Raw genomic sequence first — 9,523 nt, 5'->3', positions numbered from 1 at the left:
TACATTTTTCACCTCTTGCATTATAACCCCTTTGTCCATTAATGCAAATTATAACCCCTCTGTATTATTCCTCGATTTTGGGCACCATGTCTTCTTGGTTGAATGTAAAACACATATACCCCAGATTCCAAAATTGCTCTAAGGCTCGAATAAAAAAATAATCTATCTTCACATATAGCAAATGTGCGATATCAACGTACCGTTGGCAGAATCTTTGTTTCCTGTCATTTTTCCAGCTATCCCAAATTCTCCGTAACTCCTGAATATCATTATGTTTAAGGCTGACAGAAGCATAACCAACCATATCTGACACATAACTACTTTGTAGACTGTCCCCTTTTTCTTTCTGAGTATTCTCTGACCATAGCCGGACCTCTGCATTTTTCACCTCTTGCATTATAACCCCTTTTTCCATTAATGCAAATTATTTGAGTTTTAACGAACACTTTTTGCGGATCAACACCTATTTAAATGATGAAAATGATAAGAAAAGAATAAACAAGAATGAAAGAAAATAAGTTAGTAAGATAAAAATAATAATCGAAATAATAATAATAATAATTCTTACCCCACATGATATTTACCTCACATGCTTTTTATTCCTACCCGGACATGATCTCTATCATGCATGAACAAACCTTAACCATATATATTTCTAATATGCATGTTTTAAACAGAAAATAAAGAAGGAAATAACTCAAGCAGCCTAGGTTTTGAAATGGAGTTTCTGGGTGGGCTCTAATTCCTTGCAGCATCCCAATTTAGGTTCCAAAAAAAACCTACCCGAGTTCTCCTTGCTGGTGCCCCCTTGGGCTTGCCAGACCCTTAGTCCTAAGCTCATTACAAGCTTATGTGGACCAAGTTAAAATCGAGAGGACACATTCTCTTATGTTTGTACAGAGAATAAATTCACACGAAGACATAAGGTATATGAATCTTGAAGGTTACTTGCTAGGCCTATACGGAGAATAAATTCTCACGAAGGTGTCGCTTTCACCTCCACTTACGAAAATGTTTGGAGTTCGGGTAAAGAGCCTGAGATGAATTTTTTTTAAAGCTGAAATCATTAAAAAAATTAGTACAACTATTTATTTGGAAAAAAATAATCAAATGTAAATAATAAAGATCGAAAAGATAAATTATAATTTAAACTTACAATTTTCGCGTAAAAAGACAATTGGAAACTAATTTTTGGCTAACTCACTTACCTTTTCCCATCAGAGTCGCCAAACTGTCGTAACCGTCCTTCGGGTGGACCCGGAATCAGGTTTCGACTTAATTTAATGTGTTAGAGCCGCCACCGATCATTTAAAATTAGGTTGATCGAATACCTTAATTTACCATTTTACATGATCTGTATTTTTACCAAAAGTGCATCGAATTCGGGAGTCGATTACAGTCAGTGACTACTATTTCGGTACCAATTTAATTTCTCTGTTGTCTTAATGGCGAAAATTAAAAGTCAAATCAAAAGTTAAAAGTTTGATCCGAATTACTTGCCATTGAAGAATTTAAAATTGACCTAAAAATATAAATCAAATCAGTGTTAAATATCAAAGTAAAACAAAATTAAATTAAGAAACATAAAATAAAAAACTTTATATTAAAAGGATTTAACTGCAAAATATATTTAAAATTAAGGACCAAATTGATATTATTTGAAAGTTACAAGAGAAAATAAAATAGTTAGGAGGGATAAATTTGAAAAATATAAGAAATTAAAACATTGATTAAATTGAATAAATTTAAAATTCAATGGAAAATTTACAGCATGTGATCAAAATGAATTACGCATCAAAAGTTCAGGGACTGTGGAAATAATTTAAGAATTTCATAATTACACAACAACCATCCCTATAAATAGCCCTTTTAACCCAAAAAAAATTCATTTCAACCTATTTCACAAAAAAAAAAAACCCTCCCCTTTTCTCTTAAACACTCTCATTCCGAGACAAAACAGCCGCCCGGATCGCCGCTCCAGCCATCGCCTCCGGTGGCCGGAAAAACTAAAACCTCCCTCAAACACTCCTCTCAACCCCCAACATTTAGCCTCAAAAAATGAAATAGCACCTTAATCGAAGCAGATCTAGGCCCAAAGTTACGACTTTTACCTTTGTTCCACGGCGATCTTACGAGTTCCAGTGATCGCTCATTCTCCGAGTCAAAACTGAAGCTTTTCTTTGTTTTTTTTATGTGATGACTTTTAGGGTTCACGTAATGCTTTGCTTGGTATTTTGATGCACTTTGTTTTGGTATTTTGATGCACTTTGTTTTGGTATTTTGATGGTATTTTGTTTGGGTATTGCTCTCGGTTTTCCTTTGCACTATATTTGCTTTTTTTTTTCTGGTGGTTGCTGCGATTTTCCTCCATTTTTCCTCTTGTTTTTTGACAGCTTGGTGAGGTATTTATACCCCACCGTCGATGGTTGTTTTCGCTCCTTACGGGGTTGTTTCCCTTGTCCCCATTATCCTCGGGATATTTGATTGTTCGTGAGGCCGGAAATCCCGAGACGGTTCCGTCCCGGGTTGTTTAGTCGAGAATCTCGATTGGTTATTGCGCGTGGCTTCCACGCGTGCGCCATCTGCTGCTTGATCACTCCATGCAGTGCTCTTGACATTTAGGGTTTACACAACCCTAACTCACTGTTGTACTTATTGGTCTAGATCAGGCCCCTAATCGGGCCTGCTTTGCAGGGTCAGGGTGGCATGGCTCGATTGGGCCCCTTTTACCCTTGCTGGACCCAGATTTGGACATGAAATAACTAAATAAATAAAATAAATAAATAAATAAAATAAAATAAAAAAATTGGAAAATAAAATTATATGTATTATATTTCAAAAACAAGTATAATATGTTTTCAAAAATTATATATATTATATATGTTTTCAAAAACCGTTTTAAAAACTATATGTATATGTTTTCAAAATACGTTAGAGATGATCCCTACTTGAAAAGGCGGAGACAATACCTCTTGTTGCGACAAATCGAGTTTCAAAAGCCCATTTATCAATCACATTTTCAGGCACACCAGTCAAAGAGCCATCGGACCCATTAAAGTCCCCTTTTTTACTAATATACAAGGCCTTTGCCAGGATGTCTTTCATCAAGCAAAAGAGGGGCAGTAAATGGAATAAACTAAGCACCCGATCTCCCTATGTTTGGTGGAGAGGAAAGTCGGACAAAGATGATCCTGTTGTAGCCTCCTTTTCTGATAGAGGGGAGTGATAAAAAGTTCCATCCTTCATGAATGCATCAATTATCGTCCAGTCTAGTCGTCGGGGTTCATCTGGCAGTTCATTCGCCTCTTTTTCGGTATGAGAAACTACAAGCTCTTTCATTGTGGGATATTTCTTATCCTAAGGGGGCCTACGTAGAGAAGTACGGACGCTTACTTGTAGCCATTGCTCAATCTGGCTCTCGTTTCTTTGGGGCTACCCTGTAGAACCGGCTTCCGTTCCTTGATTCAAACCAGACTGACCAACTTCCCATCAGATGAATAAGAATTTCATAAATATTCTAATTGAAAACTCTTTGAGATCACTCCACTCTCTCTAGACAACGGATTTCTTCGACGTGTGTATCTTACTCTCATCTCAAAACCCAACCTCAGAAAAAAGAACCGGTTCCGTTCCTTGATTCAAACCAGACTGACCAACTTCCCATCAGAGAATAAGAATTTCATAAATTTCTAATTGAAAACTCTTTGAGATCACTCCACTCTCTCTAGACAACGGATTTCTTCGAGTGTATCTTACCTCATCTCAAAACCCAACCTCAGAAAAACAGCAGGCTTTCCCTTCATTGTTTGTGCCCTTTGATTGAGTCTTTTTTAAAGACCCAACGGATCCCCCAAGGGGCGTGTCTAACTACCTCATAGATAGCATTCTATTGATTCCTACGGATTGGATCAAAAAGAATTCTTGAATGAGGTATTCAACTCCAGGGATGAATCGAAAAAGAAATCTTTATATGTTCTACCTCCTATTTTTTATGAAGAAAATGAATCTTTTTATCGAAGGATCAGAAAAAAATGGGTCCGGATCTCCGATTTGGAAGATCCAAAACCAAAAATAGTGGTGTCAAGAGATAGATAAATAGACACATCCCATTGCACTGATCGGGGGCGTTCGTAGTGACTGAGGGGGTCGATAAAACTATAATATAAACGTTTTCAAAAACCGTTTTTTAAAAACTATATATTATATGTTTTTAAAAACCGCCTTTTAAAAACTATATATTATATGTTTTCAAAACCATTTTTAAAAACTATATATTATATGTTTTCAAAAAATATTTTCGAAAACTATACTACATATCTTCAAAAACTATATATATTGTATATTTTTGAAATTATTATATATATTATCATATATACTAAATAATCCCTTTGAAGTCTCGAACGAAAATAGGTGTCTACATTTATAATATTATGATATTATTTGATTTCAATTTAAATAGTTTTTTATGATCATATACAATATACATATATATAGGACAATCTACTCCTGTGTAATTTTTGATAAAAAATACAATACATATTTATTTTTTCATATATGATATATATATATATGATCTCTTTAAAGTAGATTAAATTAATAAAATTTTTACTTTAAAGTTAATTTTAAAGTAAATAATTTTTTAATTTATAATAAATATAATATAATATTTATTTAAAGATTCACAAAAACACGTTTATATTCTTAGTCATTTAATTAGCTGACTCTATTCCCATATGTAATGGGATAAGGGGGAGGTAGGATAGTAGGCTGCCCCCAACGTTAGGTTGATAGCAGCTTCCGTGGAAGACCTCCGTTATGAATTGCCCTCAGTAGAACTCGATCCCACGACCACAAGGTTATTAGTTTTACCCTCCGTTATATTCTTAGTCATTTGATTTATATAAATAAATAAACTTTGAATAACGAGATATGATATTTTTTAGAATTAAAGTTTAAACAAATTAATTCAAAGTTTTTTTTACTTTTAAAAAAAATAAATAACCTTTATTTATCAAACATTAAAATCTTCAAATCTCTATTTTTCTCTAGATTTCCTGATTGCTTATAAAAAAGAGAAATTCATATAGACGAATCTAAAATAATGATAAGAATTTATTCAGTAGTTTCTATGACAAATTATTAGAACAAATTGAAGATTATAAACGCTAGAAAACACAAAGCGTGTTTGGGTTAGAGAAACTGGCGTAAAGAGGAAGAAAAAAAAAGTGAAGAAGAATGAGGGCGGGTTCAACGATTTCGAATAAAATAAAGGAAGAAGCAGCAGCAGAAGAAGACGAAAACTCCATAGCTGAGCAAGAAGAAGCATTGGTGGCTTTGATCGAGCATCGCACCAAAGAAGTTGAACAACTTGGAAATCGTATCTCCTATTACAAATCTCAGGTTTTTCCACTTTTTTCATGAATATCTTTGTTTTTTCCCCCTTCGACTATTGGGATTTTCTCTTTTTCTTGGATTGGGGGATATTTTGTTTTCATGATTGTAGAATTCTGTGTATTTTTATTTGAGAAAGTTTCTTCTTTTCAGTTCTCCACTTTAATGATTGTCTTTTAATGTCTGTCTTTGGAGAATAACAAGTACAAATAAGTGATATTTAAGTGGGAAATTAGCAATCTTTTAATCTGTGGACTAATAAAATTACCCACTTTTTAGAATTCATTCTTCTGCTTTCATTTGTTTTGTTAAATGATATATTGGTTTTATTTGATTATCAGGTTATTTTGGAAGCACACTATTAGTGAATCAAATATGTGCTAATAAAAATTGTTTGTGCTGTTTAAAAGGTGTATTGATATGATGTTTTGTTTTAGTATAGGCTTAAGCTTTGACTTTGACATGCATTTGAATCGCTTTGTTTGATTGTTTTGTTCTTCCTGCTTGTTTGAAACATAGCTTGATGAAGCAAAGAAGAGGCTGCACGATTCACAATCTAAATTGGCTCTCCTTCGAGGACGACATAATACAACATTCACTAATGCTTCTCTTGCAAGTAAAAGTGTGAAGGTGGATCAGAGATCAACTCCCGAATGTATAAATGGGGGTTCTAAAATGAAACCACTGTCAAAAACTGAACTTGTAATCCCTTCTGTGAATCCGAAGATTTCACAACCTATAAAACTGCCAGGGTCAAGTGCAAAGACTACCATTAGTCTTGAAGCAAGTCCTGCCTCTAACAGGGCTATGAATGTAAGAGCTGAGGCATCTCATAGAACTTCTTCCAATCCCGAGGTTGTTGAAACTAAAGACAGAGAGGGATTAAAAGGAAGTTTGGTAAGACAATAACCTGTAACTGAGTTGTTTACTTACTTTCATGATGGATTATGTGAACATTTCAAATTTACTATTGTATCAGAACAAAAAGAGCACAAAGAGTTGATTCCCTTGGTACGGAACAGCTCTTCACTGACCAAAATTGGCTCCTATTCAAGCAATCACATATCTAGTCAGCACAAAAGAAAGTTGAGAAGCCTTGCTGTGTGTCCAGTGAATGATCATCTTTTCGTGACCAGGTGTGCTCTTTGATAAGTGAAGAGAAGCATATGTCGTTGATTATGCAAGAATTTGCATTTAGTAGCATGATGAAATTACCCCTGCACCTCATTGTTTGAACTGTTTAGCCTTTCAAATCTGTATTATATGTTCTGTAGGATCTAATTTCTGCTGGTTTCTTGGGCTATTTGCAGTGCTTTGGATGGAATAGTCCATTTGTGGCAAATTCAGGCTAGAGGGTAAGTTCAATTTCTTAAGTTGTTTGGACCTGCTATTTACTAACTGTGGCCTATATCGGTTGTTGATCCATAGATTACAAGGCAAATTTTTATATAATTGAGCTTCTAATTATAACATAATTTGAAATTGATAAGGATATATACCAACATGCTGTAATTTGAATACAATGCATGTAATAGACACGTGGAAGCTTTCTTTTCATGGAAATGTAATTTATATAGATTCTGAGAGCTTCTTAACTTTGACATTTGTTCTGCCATTTGGGGAAAGATAGCTGTAGGGATGTCTTAGTAGAATTTGAAAAAGTTTGTGGTGCTGAAGCTTGAAAGATCATTGCAATTCTGTTTAGTACTATAGCGAGCAACTTTAGTGTGATTAGAGCATGAGTAATAAAATTGATACAAGTGGTTGGCCAAATTTGTTTGATTAAGGCTTAACTGTGTTAGGTATGGCAAGGAGTTGATATCAAAAGTTAAATTTTGAAATGTGTGGTTTATCTCCTGGGCTTGCTACAAAAAATGAAATATCGAGTTGGTTTATGCAGAGCACTTTTGAAGCTCCAGTGATATAATCTGTGATTTATTATCATTGAGGCTTTTTCCCTCTCTTTCACATTCTAGTTTGATCAAGGCAGCATCATAGTTTTCATATCCTTTCATTGGTCATACTTTTGTTTGGATGACATTTATGAGAACATTTCCAAAGGTGATATAGGTCAAATTAAGTTGTGATTGTTGCTTAGCCAAATTTTGTGTATTTCTTAGCGGTATTTAGAACCATAAGTCTTTTCTCCCTTCCTATCAATTGAGTCCTAACAATTTCTTATTCCTTTTTGCCCCTTGAACTTTAGGTCATCAGCTTCTTTTCTTAGTAGCACGGATTGTGTATCTGCAGTAGAAAGAAGATGGCCAGAAGATATAGCCTGGCATCCACATGGAAACAGCCTTTTTTGTGCATACACTGCCGATGCTGGGGATTCTCAGATATCAGTATTAAATTTTAATAAAACACAATTGGTAAGTACGATGGTTGTAATTTGTTGTTTTAAAAGACTTGCTCCTGCTATATTCAGAATTAGAATATCTTGGATATATGGAGGCGTTGGAAGAGCTTAGTTGCCCCATAATCTTGTACTTGGAACATTCTGTTTCCACCTTAGAAGGGGCCTATCTTTATGTAAAGTGAACTCTTCTTTTTGCTTGTTTGTGCAATGACAGAGAGGCCGTTTAACTTACTTAGTGGATAAACCCCATGTTAAAGGTATCATCAACAGCATCATATTCATGCCCTGGGAAAATACATGTTTTGTCACTGGTGGCAGTGATCATGCGGTGGTGCTTTGGGATGAGAGAGATGAGAATTTATGGAAGCCAAAATCCTTGCATCGGAATCTGCATTCTTCAGCTGTCATGGGAGTTGCAGGGATGCATCAAAAGCAGGTTATATTGTCAGCTGGGGCAGACAAAAGAATTATCGGGTTTGATGTGAATGTTGGAAGGGCAGACTTCAAGCATCAAATAGAAAGCAAATGCATGAGTGTTCTGCCAAATCCTTGTGACTTCAACCTATTCATGGTTCAAACTGGGTAAGAAATGACTACTTTTTGACTGTTGACTGTTGACTATTTACCTTTTACATTTCTAAATATACCTGCTGATTCTTTTGAATGTAGCATATTTGCTATAAACAATGAAAATCATTGTATTTACATTAATAGTCTGTTCCAGGACTATACCGAGTTAATATATAACACGACTTCTATTGGACTAGTAGATTCAGAATGTATATTGTACATCAGTTTTTGGCCTTAAGGAACTTCCAAGGACATGAAGAACTTGGAAAAAATAGAGGGCAATTCTGTAGTTTTCATTTACCCTTGGATTGTTGCTTTTTTTGTAACATGTGAAGCACGTAATATATTACTGGATGTTTGGTAACTTTATCTTCACTTTGGAGTTTTAGACAATAAGATGCATATTTTTTTTCCAGGGCCCATGAGAAGCAGCTTCGTCTCTATGATATTAGACTGAGGCATACCGAACTACATTCTTTTGGGTGGAAGCAAGAAAGCAGCGACTCTCAATCCGCTTTGATCAATCAAGCTTGGTCTCCTGATGGTTTATACCTCTCATCTGGTTCAGCAGACCCTGTCATTCACATTTTTGATATCAGGTACAATGCTCGAAAGCCGTGCCAGTCGATACAAGCTCATCAGAAACGAGTTTTTAAAGCTGTATGGCATTACTCTTTACCACTACTCATTTCCATATCTTCTGATCTGCAAATTGGACTGCACAAGAAGTATATTTAACGTATTTGTAGCATACATCATTTCGTTCCCACGAGCAAAACTTGTTACTTCCATCTCATTTAGGTCCGGACTCGATCCTATTTTTGCTTTGGATCGGAAATCTTGCAACTTGTTCCGAAAGAGGAATTTGTCAGTGAGCAGTTTTTGATTATCAGGCAAAAGTAGCCGAGATTGATGCTGACAAACTGGTTCTGAACGGAACACGCATATTGTGACATTTTCATTATATCAAAGATGTTTATTTTTTTTCAGTTAATTATCGAAATGGTCATTTTCCTTTTGGTTCTGTTCATTTTTATCACTAATTTTGGAAATATATGTTTTCGCTACTTACATTATTGATTTATTAAATTTTAATCACTTATGTTATCAATTGTTATATCGTTAACTTATGTTAGTTTGATGATATGAATTAGTAAAAAGGGCCCATATTTATAAATGGGCGGCTGAAGACTTAGTTTTCTA

General features: G+C 34.8%; 1 pseudogene; it reads left to right on the top strand.

Annotated features, from left to right (window-relative positions):
• Positions 1-5,142: 5,142 nt before the first annotated feature.
• Positions 5,143-9,090, top strand: LOC120158527 (annotated as a pseudogene).
• Positions 9,091-9,523: the final 433 nt, after the last annotated feature.

This window comes from Hibiscus syriacus, unplaced genomic scaffold (assembly GCF_006381635.1).
Source record: "Hibiscus syriacus cultivar Baekdansim isolate YM2019G1 unplaced genomic scaffold, ASM638163v2 tig00111330_pilon, whole genome shotgun sequence".
NCBI lineage: Eukaryota > Viridiplantae > Streptophyta > Magnoliopsida > Malvales > Malvaceae > Hibiscus > Hibiscus syriacus.
This window is presented reverse-complemented; position numbering and strand designations above follow the sequence as displayed.